Below are 17724 nucleotides of genomic sequence, written 5' to 3'. Positions count from 1 at the left end.
TTTATAACTTTAAAATACTTAGACTTATATATGGGGATCCACATTGAAACTCTGCCCTGCTCCTCGTTTATTACAAGGCGTCAGCTAACTACCAAAAGCCTGGGTGGTGGAGTGAGCTTGAGGCCAGCAGAGGGGGTGCCTCTTGCCATGTCACCAAAGAGAATGAAGCAGCCCTGGGAGGCCAGGCAGGAAACTTGTAGGTGACATGAGAGAAGATGAGAGAGATTCTATCTGGCAGACTTCTTTCCTTTAAAGTAAGAGCTGAGAACTTTACAGGTGAGTCCAGAAGGTGTGCTGGATAAGGAATATGATGAATGATAAAGGTTTGAAATGTATTAAGAACAGAAGAAAGTGTGACTAAGGCAATGGATTGTCACAGAGGGCCTTTATAGCCAAGTGCCAGCTCTGAAATCTGGATGGGGCTGAGGCATGGCCCAACACAGCAGGCCATGATCTTCCCAAATCTTTCCGACGCTACATAGCATTTCATGTGTGCCCATGTGTAGAAAACATGGGATTTGGTCGATTTTGCTAGCCTCTAGCTGGAGAGGTGTTAAATTACGTATGGGGTAGAATCTGATGTGAGAATAAAGTGAGAACGAGGTGGGATATTTTTCAGGCAGTGCAATTTTAATCTTGTGGTAGGGTTTTCATAATAATCCCTCCAGCACCTAGTTGACATTCAGTGACATTATGCTGCTCGACTTTATACTGTCTGGCAATTAGGAGACTCTTGGGCCCAGCATGTGATAATCATAATGAAAATAAAAGTGATTAACATACACTGAACACTTATTTGTGCTAGACAGACACTGTTCTAAGATCATTTATTTAATCCTTGTAACTAATTTATGAGGAAGACATTATTGTTCTTCCTATTTCGAAATGAAGGAAACTAAGAAAAAGAAATTTAAAAACATAGCCAAATATACATGAGCAACTCTTGCTGGGAACATGTAATTAGAAAAGTTACTGAGCTTTAGAACTACATACAATGATAAAGTATGGCAGAATTTGGGTAGAAGTTTTTACCTTAGGATAAATAAACCTTGACTTGAGAAGAAAATTCTTGAATCTTTGTGAAAGGCTTGGCAGTATGCACTTAGGGGCTACATCTCTGAGACTTTTGGGGGATAACAGTGGGTCATAAAATCGGAAAAGTGCAAAGGAAAAACAAATTTTAGTATTGATAATCTGTGTAGCTGACAACAAGGGTGACTTGAGTGGAACAGCGGCCTGTTTCTGCTGGGCTGACGGGGTTGTGCGGCAAAGTTTGGGAGTAGGAGTTAAGAGGAAGCTGAATAAAGAGGAAGCTCCATAAAGGTGAGGAGGAAAACTCTTTTGGTTTCCAAGGCAATCTGGGTGGGAGGGAGTTAGGAACAGAGGAAAGAGGAGTCCGTGAGAGGGGGCAGAGCTCCAGAGGCAGGGTGACTGAAGAGTTGTAATAACAACACTGTTAAATATTGACTCAGGAAATGTTTGCAATGCCATCTCCAGTCCCCCACAGACATCCAGAAGTACTTCTGTGAGTATGCTTTTGTCTGTCTTTCCCCCCCTTTTTGGGGCAATTGAAGAAGAGCATCACATCTGTGTCAACATTATGAAAACACAAGGAAGAAGCTGTCCATGGGCAGAGATGATGGGGAATATGAGCCCTTAGGAATCTGAAGAACTCTCTTCAGAGTGTGAAGTTAGAGGTGGAGCCAATCACAAAGATATCAAGAACCACAGTATTGGAAGGTCCCAGTTTATCTAGGTTGCAAAGGCATTGAATATTTGGGTCAGCAAAAAAGGATGTCTGCTATTTGAAATAAAGCAAAACAAATTCATAACCTTATTTTTGTAGGTGCACAGGAAAGATGTCTTGGCTGGGTTTTCTTAATTGCTGTCAAATCCGTTAGCAAACTAATCACCAGAGCACACTATGAAAGGCAGAGGTCTCTATGACAGGGTTTTGGGAAAGCCTTGGGTCTTTTGACGCAGGGCAGATACTGCTGAAAATCAGGCTAGAGATCTTATTATAGGAGAGTGCTACAAAGGAGACAGAATGCACATCCTTGATAGGTTGCCTCTGTCCAAGTTAGGTTTCTGATAAGAAAAGAGTGGGACCCTGGGAATGGGACATTTGGCACATCTCAGGCCTGCAGCCCTCTCTCCCTTCTTAGGAAAGAGCTTCTCTTGCTTGACGCCTTGCAGAGGTTTATCTGAGGCAGGAGCCTTACATGATGATGCCTGTCCTTCATCTCCAATCATTATCCCCATCCTGATAAATTAAGGTCAAACACTGGTGATTACTCTGTCTTTCAGGAGGAAATAGTTTTCACACTGAAGGGATAGTAGGATCTGGCTAATATGTACCAGCAAGGTCTGAGGTTTTGCAGTTCATAACTAGGAAGACAGAACCAGAGACTATTTATCTTATAGAGGAAAATGTGAGGGAATGCAAACATGTTTTAATCTATTAATCTATTATAATATACCGAGTATAAAATGTCTTACTTTAGATGTTCTGCAGGTTTACTTTGTAGCCTTTTGTGTAGCCCATTTTTATAAATATTTCATGGCTGATTAAATAAAAGACCTATTTGATTTTTAAGACATTTGTTACATGTCAACTAATAGAACTTTTCCATCATATTACCAACCATATGTACTTTAAATTTCCCTGTGTCTTATCACACCACATTTAGTGCCATATATGGTGTCAGCGTTAGATCCCACAGGACAGAGCATGTGATACGCAGGCCAAGAATTATTTCTTATTCCTTCAGATCAAGGATACAATTGTTAGAATCCTGTCCAGGTTTGGAACAACATGGTCTTGTCTCTATTGTTTCTCATAATACTGTCTCTTTTAGGCCCCCATTCTAGATTTTTCTTTGTATGTATACTCTTTGCATTGTGACATCACAATTCTTCCATCAAGAGGTTGAGTCTCTTTCTGCAGCCCTTGATCTTGGCTGGCTCATGATGGGCCTCGGCCAGTGGCATATGGTAGAGGTGACAGTGTGTCAGTTCTGTGCCTAGACCTCGGAGGCCTTTTCTACTTCTGCTCTCGCTGAGCCTCAGCTGCAGCCCTTATAACAAGCCTGGACCAGTTTGCTGGAGGATGAATGATCCTATGGAAGAGAGCCAAGCTGTCCCAGATGAGGTTGTTCCAGATTAGCTGGCTCCCAGAAAACCTGCCAACTGCCAACATAGATGAGCCCAGCTCAAATCAGCCAAGTCTGGTTCAGATCAGCAATTTATAGCCAATTTATAGACTCATGAGAAATTACCAGGTGGGTGTTGTTTTAATCAACTAAGTTTTGGGATGATTTGTTATGTGGCAAACTAACTGATACAGCTCCATATAGGCACTTGAGCTTTCATAAGATCTGTAAAATAAATGACAGTTGGACTTGGATGAGTTAGAATGATTTACTCTCTCACCAACAGAAGTGCACAGCAGCTGACCAGTAACTTTTTTAAAAAGTGTTTTTGGTGGAGGGTGGGGGAGCTGCATTTCACCATTAGTGAAAATGGTCTCTCAACTTAAGTTGCACTAATTTGATTCATACGGCTATTTAAAACCTTTTCACTCATTCACTGTTGATTTTAAATCATCCATCAGAGATTTCGAGTGTCCTTTGTTCCACTCTTCTTTTGTATCAGGTGTTTTTTCAAAAATCTCTTTGAAAAACCTCTTTACACAATTTGAATGTCTAACTTTGGTCCAAACACTTTTAAACTTGGTCATATGCATGACAGTGTGTTGGAAACAGATCTGTATCAAGGATGTTACTGACAGAACTAGCTAAGGAACACCCAGTGCTCCCATGCACAACGCCATGAGCTTCATATTTGTTATCCCACTTAAACCTTGGCAATTTTTATGGTCAATAAATTAACCTGTCAATGTTACACCTAAGAACATTTAATTTTGCTACGTTTTTTTAAGAGCATAAAACCATGGTAGAGCCACTCTTTAAGTCCAGGACACTGACTGAAGTCTTCAGTCTTCACCTCTGTCCTCTACTGTTCTTCCTAAAGGAAGGCTTTCTGTTCCTGAAGAAAGGAAACACAGTGATACCTGTTTCTGATTGTTGTGTTTTTTTCTGTCTGGCTGTCTTTAAATGCCTAAGCCATGCTTTGATTAGTGAAAAGCCTTCTGGAGTGTGATAAACTGTTGATAAACATTCATAGTTCATAATGGTCTGCCACTTGCCTTTGTCTTGTGCTCTTCAGTAAGTATTTTGATGGAAAGGTGGGTGAGGGCACATCAGCCAGCTGCTATCCTAACCTGACATTTCTTTATCAATGTATCTTAATATTCTAAAATCATTGAAAACTTAAAGTCATACTGTAAATTTTACTTTGCTATGCATTTGAATGACAAAGATTATCATTTTACTTCCTGGTTTTAAATGTCTTTATGGGTCTCCATCACTTACAGAATTAATTTTGAAATCTGGAGAGGACATGCTTGGCACATCACAGTCTGTCCCAAACCTTTCTTTCCAATTATCCCTGACCTCCTCTCTCTTTGCTCCAGTTACATTGAACGCTTCACCATTTCCCAAGTACATTCTATTCCTTCAGTCTTTCTGCCCTTTCATGTACACTGTTCTTTCTTAGGATGTATTTCCCTTTTGGTCATTCAACAAACTCCTATTCTTCCTTTAAAGCCCTATTAATGGAACTTCTTATTAATGGAACTTCTCTAGTGTCCAAGCCATAATTAACATACTCATTCCCATCACACTGATAGCACACCTCTCTTTTAGCATATTGCATTTATGTATTCAGCTTGACCACAAGTTTATATTAAGTATTGCTCATCTTTACATTGAAGCTCAACAAATAATAAATTATTGAATTCATTAATAAAGTTAAAATATATGCAACTAGAAAAGACAGCCATTGAGATAATCATACAAAGAAAAGGAATACAGATTGAAAAGGAAGAAATAAAGCTCTCTATTCACAGACAACATAATTGTCTACATTGAAAATTCCAAGAAGTCTACATAAAATTTCCTTAGACTAGTAAATGAGTTTAGCAAGATCATAGGATACAATACAAATATTTTAAAACCCCTTCATTTTTTCCTTCCATTCCAGTAATGACCAAGTCTATGTAAATCATGTTTTTCATTTCTGTATTTTATGATATTCTGACATCTTAGGGTCCTTGCTATCTCGGAGAGACTTCCCCTCCTGGGCTAATTAACTCCCAGAGCTAGCAAACACCTTTTCTACAAGAACACCTTTCATATACCAAGCAACTAATCCTTACTCCATAACCCCAACCGTCTCCACTATCTAATTTTCACACATTAAACCAATATTTTCCCTCCCCTAAGCTACCCAAGGGCCAAGTTCAGAACAACTCAAGACCACCCAGAGCCTGCTAAAATTATTCAAACTATCCAATCCTAAATTTGTTCAAACTTGGCTGTCCTGTTCACCTCATTTCTTCCTATAGAGAAGAAAACAGGCTCTTGGCCATGCTCTCACACTGACCCCTTCTGCCTCCTGACTAATCCACATGCTTCCCCATGTGCTCCTGAGTGGCATGTCCTTCTTGCTTTCTGTTCCTAGGGATGTGTGAGCTTCTTTCTTCATGACAATCATTTCTGTGTCTGTGTGTCTGCACGTCCATAACTGATTAAAACACTAAATAAATGCAAAGATATACAAAGTTTATGGGTTGGAACATTGTTAAGACTGCACAGATGTCAGTTCTTCTGATATTGATCTACAAATTTAATACATTTTCAATCAAAACCCTAGCAGGAGCTCTTTATAGATATTGACAAACTGATTCCAAAATTCATATGAAGTGGCAAATAATAAGAATAGCCAAATAATTTTGAAAAAGAACAGAGTTGGAGGACTTTACCTGATTTCAAGATTTAGTATAAATCTATGTAACTAAGACAGTGTAGTATTAGCAAAAAGATAGATAAATAGCTGAGTGGTACAGAATTCAGAATCCAGAAGAGACTCATAAAAACATGACCAATTTATTTCTTAAAAGTTGCAAAGGCAATCTGATCAAGAAAAGATAGTCTTTTCAATATACAGTGCTAGAATAATTGAGCATTAGTATGCAAAACAAGAACAAAACATACAACCCATGCCTAACATCTAAACAATAATAATAATAATAAAATAATAACTCCAAATGGACCAAAGACCTAAGTGTAGATTGTAAAACTGTAAAAGTTGTAAAAAAAAGAAAAGCCAAACTCTTTGTAACCTTGGGTTAGTCAGAGTTCTCAGATAATGATACTAAATATGTGATTCATAAAAGAAAAAGATAAATCGAACTCCCTCAACCTTAGAAACTTTGTTCTGTGAAACAAATTACTAAGAGATGTACAAACTACAAACTGGGAGGCAACATTTAGAAATCAACAAAGAATTTGTATCTAGAACATATAAAAAATTCTTAAAACTCAAGAACATGAAAGGAAAGAAACACAACTGAAGTAGACTCATAAACACAAGAACAGACTGGTAGTTACCATAGGGAAGGGGGCTGGGAGAATAGATAAAATAGAATGAAGGGGGAAAACATTAGCCAGAATGTTTAATATCTTGATCTAAGTGATGGTTGCATGAGCATATACATGTCAAAATCCATCAAGCTGTAAACTAACATTTGTGCATTTTATTGTATGTATCTCAATATACAAAATAAAAATTACAAAAAAAAATTGGGCAACAGTTTTGAACAGACACTTCTCTAAAAATGGAAAATAAGCACGTGAGAAGATGCTCACCTTGATTAGTCATTTGGAAAAAGGCAAATTAAGACCACAATAAAATATACTTATGCATTTGTCTGTCTTCCAACTCATTTTCTTTAATATACTATACATTTCTCTGCCTGTCTTCTGACCTTGCCATGTTGATCTGGAATGCTCTTCCTTCACTCCCTTCCCCTGCCAATTTCTATTGATCCTTTAAGACTTAACTGAGGGACCATTGATTCCAAGATCTGCGTCTGACCCCACCCTCACTCCCTAGGTCTTGATTTTGTAATATGTGATGATGGGCCCTCCGTTTTACCTTTCATCTGTCAAATATACAGTGCTAACCTGCTTAATTACAGGCTTTAGCACTCTCAACTCTGATCTCCATGAAGTCACAGATTGTCTTTAAGGTTAAACCCCAGAAATTAGCACATTAAAACAATTGCTGAATGAGTGAATAAATTCATGTAAGAAAAGCCCTTTGCTCCTTCATGTAACCTCAGCCTCTTTTTGGCCCCCGGACCCAGTACTAGTCTTCAGACCTGCCAAGTCAGCTGTTGCCATTCCCTAGTCATTTCCAGGTACCCTTCAAAATAAAAATCCTTTTACCCTAATCAGAGAAAGGCTTGGTTTCTCTAGGCAACTTGCTCAGCATACCAGAGTTGGACATGAACGGCCTCTAGTTACCATCCTAAGCCTTAAGTGTCCTCAAATGATAGTTTTGTGTCACCGACTACAGTTTCTCCTATGGAGATATACCATGTCAGACATGACACCCCGAGTGCAGCTCCTACTGCTTGGTCCTTCGCTCTAAGACATCCTTCTGACACTATAGTGAAGGTCTGGTCCTGAAGGTGAAGCCCCTGGTCAGCCCAAACCATAGCTTTCTCAGCATCGAAGGCACACTATGAATGGTGCTGTTTGCAGGACTTCCTCTAACGAGGTTAAAAGGATTTTAATTTTGAAGGGTACGTATACCTGGAAATGACTAGGGAATGTCAATGGCTGTCTCGGCAGGTTTGAAAACTTGTATTGTGTCCAGAAGTCAAGCAGAGGCTGAGGTTACATGGAAGAGCCAAGGTCTTGTCTTACATATGGCCTGAGATGAGCATGCATGCCTGCCCCTCGCTGCATCCTGCCAGACCCTGAGTTACAAAAGGTGGAAATGAAGGATGCATCAGCATTGTGATAATACCTAATGTGTGTGTGTGTGCTTCTCAAAATGCCTTCATCATCTCAAGCCATTAGGTAAGATTAGTGTTGCTGAGGGCATTGGGACTATGACTTATTATGACTGTATTTATAACACTGTACCAGATATATTGGAAGTTCGATAAATATGATTCATAAATGGATGACTTTAAAATTCATGGCAAGTCTTTTCATTTCTCTACCAAACTTGTCTTCCTTTAAGATTTGGCAGCAGAAGGCAGTTAAGTCCAGATTCAAGGTCTTCTGCTGGCAATGAACTTAAGGAAATTACAGAACTTTATGTAGTCTTGGTTTCCTCCTCTGTAAAAGAGGATGATGCTACCCAAGCTGCAGGAATAAACAGGACACTACACTGGAGGGTGAGGAATAAACAAGACAGTGGGAGGTGGAAGAATAGAGAAGATAATAGACATGAGCTAGTGGTATGTTGCACTTGCACCCGGCACATAGCAGGTTACTTTCTAAGGAGGCTCTTTATTCACTCAACATGCCAAAGCGTGCAACTTTGTGTACTTCTGCTTTCACATCCTTTGCTCTCAGAATAAAAAAAGAAACTCTCCAGGGGCAAATAAAGCACACCTCAGGTTTGTTGCCTCAGTAATCTTTATGAAGTATGTTGATTTGCTATCTCCATGTCAAGGGAGAATACAGAAGAGTATCTCAGAGCAATGTTGATGTTCCACCACTGAAAATAATGAGGTGGATATCTTGGCAATTACCTGAAGTAAAAATTTCTCCTTTATTGCAGTTTGGTGATATTGTGTTAATTTGGAAACCTTGGATGTGGTTTATGACAAGAGTTTTTGTTCCCATTGAAGCCTGTGGTTAGAAACATCCCATGGCCAGTTAATGTTGCTGCTTACTGTGCAGCCTGCCCTAGTCTATTCTTGGAGAGTTTCCTTCACATAGGAGGTGATACTCATTGGACTGTACAACCTGCTGGAGAAATGTGGGCCCAGCTTTCTGAGTGGACCGTTAGCTGAGAGTTGAACAGTGGACAGCTTTGGGCTCATCTGACTCAGAGGTCTAGCAGCGTTAGGCAGGGAGAAGGTGTCTGTCAGGAAAGGTGGAGGCCTGGGCGCCCGCAGCCCCAGTGGAATGAGAAAAGGGAAAATTTGTGTGATGTGCCTCCTTGGAGAAAGGGGCACAGCTGGTGAAACTGCCTTGACCTCTTCCAAGGTCTCCACTTCTGGAAAGTTCTGGTTGTGAGACAGAAATCAGTGCCAATGGGCAGGTCAGTAAAATGAGGATCGCCCAAACAGAGGCCCATCCTGCAGTGTTTGGGGTCTTGGGAGGAGCCTGTTTCCAGAGCTCTGGGCTCTGACTTCAGTGGGGAGTTCTGGAGTCAGGACCAGCCCTTTGTGTTTCCTAGAGGAGGGCTGCCCTGGGGCATGGGAGAGAAGATTTCTCAGGATGCGAAAGAAGTCTCATGTAGAGAATACTGGGCAGGAGAATGGGAAGACATAAACATGTGAAGAACGCAGTCAGGTCATAGAATCATGGACCATGAAGATGATAGGCTCAAAACCACTGCGTTTTATGTGAACACGTCAGGCTAAATGCCAACCAACCACATACAGATGTACATGCACGGAGCAGCCAGCAGCCAACAGTGACCAACATTTCAGTTTGCTTTGGTTAGCTGTACAAGAAGGGGTGTCGCCCTTTTTCCTTCCAGTTCTAGCATTCTGACCCTGTGTGCAATTTAATACAAAAAGCGGTTTTGAAAGCTAGTCTTGCCCAACAATAGATTTTCCGGGGGGAGATGTTCATCCTTTGCATTTGCAATTACATTGTTTGTTTTGTATGTTTGTGGTGCAAATACAGGACCGTTTCTGGACATGTGTGACTGTTCATAATTGTATAAGCTAGGTGGGGTCCGGGCCTAAGACAGAGGTTAGAACACCTGTCCCAGGGAACCTGATGGGGTATCTGTACTTCGTCCTTTCTGAACAGCGTCCGTCCATACACAAAAGGGCTGATGGGCTGGGGCTGGTGCTGGCTAAGGCCAGTACGCGAGGCTGGGTGTTGCAAGGATGGGGCTGGCGGAAACAAGAATCAATGTATATTTACGGCGAGGCGGGGGCGGGGGCGGGGGCGCTCGGAGGCTGCAGGGCGGGGCAGCGCTAATGAGAGCCAGCCCGGCTCGTGGTTGGCTCGGGAATCTGGTACCCACTGAGGAGCAGGCAAGCAGGGAGGGGATGCGGGCGGGAGGATAAAGCGCTCAAGTGTGCTGCGTTACCGCGCATCAGGCGCCCTTGTTGGAGCCGGAATACGGTGCGTCTCTGACCCAGCCGGCCCTCTCCCCGCGCACACACACACTCTGAGAGCCGCGCGCTCCCCTCCGCCGCCGGCTCTGAGCACCCGACCGCCGAGCGCTGCGAGAGCCAGCGGGCGTCCCGGTCCCCCAGCAGGTCCCGGCTCCCAGCGCGCCATGCGGGGCACGTGCGCCCCCCGACTCTAACCTGCGCGCTGACGGGAGCATGATCTGTGCCCAGGCCAGGGCTGCCAAGGTAAGCGGGCGCCGGGCGCCCCCTTCCCCCTGCCCTGCTCAGGGCGGCTTCCCCGCAGTTCTCGAGGCCCGGCAGCGCCCTCCCTCCTCAGGGCCCCGGATCCACCCTTCTCCCCACCCTCTAGCTTCTCCCGCGAGGTTCAATTGTCAGCCTGGGGCGCGCCGCCGCCCGAGCCGAGCAGGCATTCCCGGGTGGCGACCCCGGCTAGGGTGCAGCAGGCACACGGGCCCTCCTGAGGGGCACGGGGAGAAACAAAGAAGCCCCCAAGCGGGTTGGCGGCGCCTCCCCCAACCCCCGGGCTCTCCCAGAGGCGAGGTGTGGGGAAGGGGCGGAGAGACCTACGTAATCCCCCTTCCCAGCCCACACCCACCTCTGGGAACCAAAGCTTTGGGTTTGGGCTTTGCCTCGAGCTCGCTTTTAGACAATTGTGTCCCATGCAAAGCCCGTGACCAGCCGAGGAGCGCCCACAGCCCCACACAGCTCTCCGGTGGCCGTTGAGGGGCGCGTGGCAGGTCTGGCCCTTGCTCCCCTGGGTGGTGGCAGGCGGGAGGATACGCGGTGTGGGTGCTCCGCCAGCGCCTCCCTGTCCCCTACGCGCTGCGCCGCTCAGCCGGGCCTGCCACCTGAGTTTCAGCGGGAGCAGCCCGTCATGTCGCCTACCGTATTGCGACCTGCACACGGGCGGGTAGTGAGCCGCTGGGTAAAACGCGTCGGTCTGTGTGTGACTGGCGGTGCGTCTCCTCCTACCCCTACATTCCCGGGCCGTGATAATGCAGCAAAACCGAGCTCTCCCACAATGTGGCCCCTCCATCCCGCGCTCTCCGGTGCCTTCTGATGGTTCTGCTGCTTTGACGTCCTGGCCACTTGGCGGTTTTGCGGAGTGTGGGTGCGTGGACTGTCTGGCTTGCAAACGGAGGCTGGGCACCATAACTTCTTCCCTGCCGAATTTCAGCGCGTAGGGGGGAGCTGGCAGGGACACAGGCTGCAGAGAGCCTGGCTTCCTGTGGTTCCGGGCACAACCGCCGGTCTGCATTGGGCTGACACCAGATAGCATGTGGGGATTTTCCTAGTTGCCGAAGAAGATATTTGACGTTGCTGTAGTTTTGTGCTTACTTCTCATGGGATCTGCAGTGGTGCAATTCTCCCCTTGTTTTTGCTTTTTATCTTTGAAAAGATAACTGGGCTGTGTTCAGCAGAAATGGATACAGGAAGAGCAGCACAGTCCAAAGACTAAGGGAGGCATCCTCTCTTCTTTTCCTGGGATTTGAACGCGATTCAGGAAGGGCAGATACCCCACCTGAAAAGGCCAGCCTTTAAAGACCCCCGCAGTGTCGTGGTCCAAGGCGTCTCAAAGCAGGTGGCCAGATCTGCGTTTCTCATCAGCGGACTCGCTCCGGCTGTAGCAATTACGGTAATTCGTTCTAGATCGGGGATTCATTTTGAAAATGTGGGTTTTCCACTAAGAAGGGATTAGAGTCCACATGCCCACTTCGGTATGGATGTGTGTACCTGCTTGGTAGAGAAATAGAGTGTGGCAGGATTCCCTGTGGTCCCTTCCCCGTTTGCTGTCTCCTCTGGAATGTGGCATTGGGAAGATGTAGCACTATTTTACTTTCTAGACGTACAGGCAAGTTGGACTTTATCGAGTGTTTCATTTAATAAATCATGTTCTGATTTATTCTGGAATCCCAATCTAGTGCAGTTGGCAGTTTTGTGAAAGGGCAGTTCCCTTTTTGTCTCTGGTAGTTATTTCACGAAGGCAAATTGCCTAAGTTTGTTCAGATTATGGCATTCTTGACTTGGTTGGGAGACCACATCCTGAGCCAGCCTGTCAGTGTATCAGTGCATCATCAGTCAGTATAGAGGGCTACTGCAGCTGCTGTGATCTGTGTAGGTAGCATCATTTGATTGCCTTTAAATTTCTGGCTTCAAAAGATGGATGTTTTAAAAGATCACTTTAAGCTTTACCTTCTATGATGCTTGCAGAAGATATGATTATCAATATTGGAAATACTAAGAGGCCAGATGTGGTCATGGGAAGACAAGCCTCCACCACCTCCTTCCTTATCTGTAAAGTGAGGAAGCTGGACTAGCAGATGGCCCTGGTTCTTTCCAGGGCCAACGTCCTGGAATAATGGTAGAGGCATAAGAAAAGTTACCCAGGTAGCAAGGCCACTAATTTTTAATAATAGTCCAAATTATATAAACAAACTAGGGACTGAGTACAGAATTTTTGGCTTCTTTTTTACACCTCACAATTTTTTAAAAATAGAAATTGAAAAAATGTCTAAATGTAATGAGCCAACTCAAACAGGTCTTTTTTCCTTTGTCCACTAGAGCAAGAGATTTGATGGGGTTGGGGGGAGGACAGACAAGAATGCTGAATTAATTGGGTAACAGATTTTCTCCTTATTTGTTGATTAGTGATCTATTCCAGCCTGGCTTTTTGTGGATAAGGGAGAATATAGTGTATTTCCTTCTAAAAGGACTGATTTTATTTGTTTTTTTAGGAAAGAGTCAAGGTAGCTGTTTCATCCTATGCAGCAATTGGCAAGAGCCTCCACTAACTTTCCCTGACATATTTTTTTCCCTTGGTTATTCATTCATTCATTCATTCATTCATTCATTTATTTATTTATTTATTTATTTATTTATTTATTTATTTATTTATTTATTTATTTATCTATTTATATTGAAGTATAGTTGATCTACAATCCCTGATAGAATTTGGTATTGCTCATAAAACTTGCTAGCACTACTGCTTGTTATAAAAATGAGTGAGGCAACAATTACTCTAAACAGGCAAATGAAGTGTTTTCATGTGCTTATAGTAATGTTTACAGTTTAGGAATAGTGTAGGTATTAGGTCATTGATTTATGCTTAGCCACTCAATTTCCCACTGTAAGGTGCTCATTCCTTTTTTTAAACATTTTTTTAAACCAAACAACATTCTGGAATAACAGTACCTGCTAGGCATATGGAATCACTCCCTCTCTCGTTTTCCCACAGCCTTTGCTTTCATAACATAGGCAGCACTCATATTACAGTCACATGAGTCATGAAGGGGCCACAGCCCCCCTATGTCTGCAACACGTTGTGAGCGTCTTGAGGACAAGGATATTAAGTTCATCTCAGCTCTCCATCACCTCACACTTTGCTTGGGACAGGGTATGGTTTCAGGAACACTGACTGAGTGGATTTCAGGTCATGAAAATACCCTCTCCTTGTTTAGGCAGGAGGTAGGAGGGAATTCTGCCCTTCATGAGTCAGGTGTGGGGGGGCAAAGCAGGGAGGTTATGTAAGCCGCTGAAGGGAGCCGGTGAGCCGGGGCTCAAGTCCAGGCCTTCCACCAAACTGCCCCCGAGAGAGAGGCTCCACCCCACCCTCGGGAAAACCAGATAGACCACAAGTTCAGATGCCACAGGGCCGGGCTCTTCAGTTTGTACCTGAATGACCTGGATTGTCCGTTTTGACAAAATTGATCTGCTAGCCAGCTGCCTGGTCTGTCTTGCTGGGGCCTTAGAAGGAAGCTTGTTTGACCCAAGCTCTCTAACCTCTAGCCTGCACTTAGAATCAGTGAGCACCCCTCTGGCCTCCTTCTCTCCAAGTCTTGGTTCCGCCACACAGAGGTTGCCAGGATGATGGGCATGTCTCAAGAATGCCACCCAGTATTTGTCCAGATTGCATTTAACCACTCTGAGCCCTGCTTCTGAAGTGACCCAGAAGTTAGACCAGAGACAACCATCATTCCCAGGCCAGCCCACACTGACCTCGTCTCCCTATTGGCAGATTTCTGTGCTAACAGGTGTGATTTACAAACGGACCATCTCCTCCTTCCTTTCCATTCCAAGAAGCAGGACAGGTTAACTTTAGGAAACCAGAAAGTTCAACATCCATGTGCCCTTTCTGCCTTGAAGCCTTGGGCATGTTGTAGTTTTCTTAGAGTAAAACGGTGTAAAATATTAAGTGTGGCTTTTTTTCCAGTCACTTTTCCTCTCTGAGGTTTCCTCTCCCTCCTTTGAAAGTAGGGAGCTGACAAAGATCACTTTTAATGGTATGATTCCGTGACTGTTTTTATTGGTTTATTCAGTTGAACAAATTGGAGGGCAAAAAATATTGGTGATACTTTAACTTTGCAATCTTTAGTACAAATACTTAAGGTTGTATGTGTGAACCTCCAGGCTCTCTAACAATCCCTTAGAGCCCTCTGTTAATGCTATTCTCTATAAATACCTGTAGTAAATCTTTACTATTTGTTAATCTACATTTACTATATTAAAGGGAAAGGTTTATGGCACTTCCTGTTCCCAAGGGGACAATCCCCAACTCCTTTATAAAATGGTTAGGATTTGAGAATTTGATAGTCAGGGTTCCAAGACCTGTAATATAGTAAAGCATGTTCACCCTCACTGCTGAGTGTTTCACAGCCGAGTAACTCTAGCAGTCAAAAGGGTTTTCTGAGATTCACTCAGCAGTGTCCCTATCCATCTTTTCTGCTTCTCATTTTGCTCCTGGTTTTATTTTGCCCCTTCTTTAGCTCCACCGCCATCCTGTCACACCCACAGAATATATGCCACTAGTAGCACTGCCCACACCCCACCCCTGCCTCACCAAATGCAGGAGGGGGCCTCCTAACCCTCCTGCATGTCTCAGCTTTTCCTCTTCCTTCACGAGCATTGCTCCTCAAGTGAAGGTAGAAGGAGGGTCCGGAGGCACGCTGGCTTGCCTGATGGTTTTGTTTGTAGGAGACGTGTACTTCTCACAGACTTTCTGACCGCCAGGTATTTGTGTCTTGAAGCCTCCTTAAATGTATCAGGAAACAAAGCAGTAGTGTAGGTGCCTTATGCATCCCATAGCATAATGTTTGGATGTGTGGGCCCTGGGACGTCGTTGCCATGTTCTGTGGCAGGAGCAGTGTAGGGAAATAGGTAGCCAGTGCAGGATGAGAATAATGTTACTGCTTATTGGCAAGATATGACAGAGCACCAAGCTCCCAGGTCACTGGAAAAAAACATATGGCTTCCCATAGCAACAGTGAGGGATGCTCTTCACATTATTAGTTCAGAGCCTACACTTTTCCTGATTTATTGGTCTGACTTGTGATGCACACAGAAGACTGAAAAATAAGGATATAGTGTGCACACAGGTCTCCTGGTGTTATCAAGTAATTATTTCATTGTGGCATTTTCTGGAGAATTCAGTGGATGGAATTTCAGCCGGTACTGGGGGCGAGGGGAGGAGGGGAGAGCTAGAAAAGGACGCCATCTGTGCCCGTGATGACGAATGCAATCATACAGACTTCATTCGGGGTCCCTTTTATATATTTAGTGGAACAGATTTTCCCTTTCACACTTTCTAGATCTATTTGTATTGCACAGATGTCAGGGAAATATCATGTGTGTGAAAGGGGAAAAAAAAGATCAAAATTCATATCCATGGCCAGGGATTGTAATTCAATCACTTTGTCCTTAAACTGACACCCATTTAACTTTCACAAATGTTCCCTGTTTTTGCTTTCGGGGTTTAAACCACAGCAGTTTGAAAAACAGAAATCACAGTCCTACACATAATTGAAATTCCAAGGTTCATGTGGAGGTGGGGGGAGACAGGGACACAGAAACTACATACAGCAGCCCTTGCTGGCTGTCCATCCGAAGCTAAGGGAACCCATCAGTCATTGTCCATCGTTCCTGCAACTCACTGAGCAGCTGAAAAACTATGGGACACAATCAATAGACTTGTCTTTAAAGGGATTTCTCTTTTTCTGTACTGTTTTTCCTAATTCGTTTTACCATCAAAATTTAAAACTACGTAACATTTTTTCCCCTCTATTTTGAGCTTAAGTTATTTTTGTGCAAGTGAGCTTTCTGAAGTTGAGAAAAAATAGTTTTGAGGGTTTTGTGGGCATTCTCTCCCCAGTCCTCACTAACTCAGCATTGCTTCTGTCCAGGAACAGGTATTGGACCTGCATGTACAGGGGATGCAGGGAAGCAAACAATGTCACACAAACACACTGCAGTATGTTACACTTTACAGATCCCTCCCCCGACCCCACGCCCCCTACCATCAATGCTTCGAGTTCCTTCTTAGAACATGTCTGGGAAACATTGTCTACAGCCTATAAAGACACATTTTATTGGTTAATGTTCGATTTAGATAAATAATACGTTTTATATATATGCAATTATGAAGAAAATAAAATGAATACCTGCCACGCAGCCTGAGACCACTGTCTGACAGCTCATTTGAAGCCTGCTTTGTGCTTCTGCATCTCTCCTCCCACCTGTCTGGAGAGGACCCCAACCAGGCTCCTGTCCCCATGCCTGCATTCCACTGTTCCCCTGATGGCCCCCAGTGGCCTCTGTCTCTCCAAGTCCAAGTCAGTTCTCTTTCCCAATGCTGTTCATCTCTCAGCAGCGTTTCAGACTGCTGGCCACTCCCTCTTTCTCTAGCTCCTTGCTTTGGGACACCAGATTCATCCGGTTTTCCTGCTGCGCCCCCCCAATCCCAGATTTTTATCCCACTGATGTCTACTGAATTTTGACGTGTACATGATGGAATTCTCCAGGGCCTGGCTTTCGGATCGCTTCTCTTCTTACCTACATTCCTGCCTTGGTTTCATGCTGCCTTCTCTGCTGATGTTCTCAGGCTTATTTCAGGTGTCCTGACTCATTCCCAGAGCACCAGACTTGGATGTGCCATGTAATCTTAACTTTATATGCACAGACCACAACCCCCAATTTTCACTCCCCAAAGCTGCTTCCCCTCCATCTTTGTAAGAGACAAGTGTCCTTCCAGTTGCTCAGGCCGCATGCCTTTGAGTCCCCTGATTTGTCTCTCCCTCACCCAAATCTGGCTTTCAGCCCATCACCCTTTCCCCCTGTCAGCCATTCCATCCAGCACAACCTGCCCTGTGTAAGCCTTTGTCATCTATTGACTTTTGCACTCGACCCTAACCAGTGTCCTGCATTCCCTGTCCATTCTCTATAAAGCAGCCCAAGTGGTCATTCATTCATCCAGCAGATACTAAATATCTGCCGTGTGTCAGGCATTATTTTAGGTGTTGTCATGTTGATAAACACAACACAGTTATTTCTCCACAAAGCCCAGGTAGTTTTCACCCACGGTCCTCCAGTGATTGCGTCCTGCTCAGAGGGAAATCCGGACTCCTTCCTTGGTCTAGCAGGCCCCATAGCTGGGCTTCCAGCTCATGCCTCATCACTCTCATTGCCCCGCGTATGGGTCCCAGGCCCCA

At 44.1% G+C, this 17724-nt stretch overlaps 1 protein-coding gene across 3 annotated transcripts in view; it reads left to right on the top strand.

Annotated features, from left to right (window-relative positions):
• The first annotated feature begins 10168 nt into the window (after positions 1–10168).
• The window catches only part of HECW1 (HECT, C2 and WW domain containing E3 ubiquitin protein ligase 1), a 374060-nt gene continuing 366504 nt past the window's right edge, over positions 10169–17724 (top strand). The window contains exon 1 of one of the 3 annotated variants that reach the window (XM_057504386.1): positions 10169–10468. The gene's annotated coding sequence lies outside the window, so the exon portion shown is untranslated. Of the gene's footprint in view, positions 10469–11547; positions 11880–17724 lie in introns of those variants that run through there. The other 2 variants (XM_036918894.2, XM_036918893.2) reach the window with 2 other exon arrangements.

Source organism: Manis pentadactyla, chromosome 7, assembly GCF_030020395.1.
Source record: "Manis pentadactyla isolate mManPen7 chromosome 7, mManPen7.hap1, whole genome shotgun sequence".
Taxonomy (NCBI): Eukaryota; Metazoa; Chordata; class Mammalia; order Pholidota; family Manidae; genus Manis; species Manis pentadactyla.
Note: the sequence above shows the minus strand (reverse complement) of the source record. Positions and strands in the feature narration are given on the sequence as shown.